The sequence below is a fragment of the Octopus bimaculoides genome, chromosome 11 (genome assembly GCF_001194135.2).
Source record: "Octopus bimaculoides isolate UCB-OBI-ISO-001 chromosome 11, ASM119413v2, whole genome shotgun sequence".
Taxonomy (NCBI): Eukaryota; Metazoa; Mollusca; class Cephalopoda; order Octopoda; family Octopodidae; genus Octopus; species Octopus bimaculoides.
In genome coordinates, this window is record NC_068991.1 from 63,435,032 (window position 1) to 63,436,030 (window position 999).

Consider the following 999-nt stretch of genomic DNA (forward strand, 5'->3'; position numbering starts at 1 on the left):
GGACGAACGGCAATTTTGACCTCGGTGGAATTTCAACACAGAAAATAAAGGATCATTTCTAAATATCACTCTGAAAATTCTTTAAGTTTACCGCCAGAATGTGTGTGTGTGTTGTGCGCATGCGCTATAACAATCGACTCCATTTTTAAATTTTTTTATTTTACAGGGTGCTTTTATCGGACTCGAAAGGATGAAAAGCAAAATCATATTTCCGGGTATTTCAAACCCCGTAATAATAAAGGTTTCAAGTTTGAATTCAAGTCTAGTAATTACAAGGGAAAGGGTAGAGTCGATTACATCGATACTTGAATGGTACTTAATAAAGTTCTTGACTCTGCAAGGCTGAAAGATGGGTTCTGAACTCAGAACGTAAAGAATCAGAAGAAATGCCACTGGACACGTTTACGATTATATCAGTTTGCCGCCTTACACTCTGTATGATTTCAAATTTTGGTACAAGGCCAGCAATTTCGAGGGTGGGGTATAAGTCGATTACATCGATCCCAGTGTTCAACTGGTACTTATTTTAACGACCCCGAAGGGATGAAAGGTAAAGTCGACTCCGGCGAAATTTGAACTCAGAACGTAGCGACGGACGAAAATGCCTCGAAGCATTTTCGTGAGCATGCTAACGATTCTGCCTGTTCACCGCTTTTAAACCCTGTATTAATAGTAATAACAGCTGTTTCAAAGTTAGGCACATGGCAAGAAATTAGGTGTTACAAGTTGGGGCAACAGTTAATTGTATCGACTCCATCACCTTTCCGATACTTTATTTATCGACCATGGGAGAATGAGAAGTAAATTTTCCCTAGGCGAGATTTAAATACAGAAAGTAAAGGACTATAAATATCTGATGAGTTTTGTTCGACTCCTTAAACCAGCGTTCTTCATATTTTTTTGCCATTCCTACTTCGAAGTTCCGAGAAAAGAAAATGTGTGCTCTATCATGAACGGACAATATATATATATATATATATATATATATATATATATATA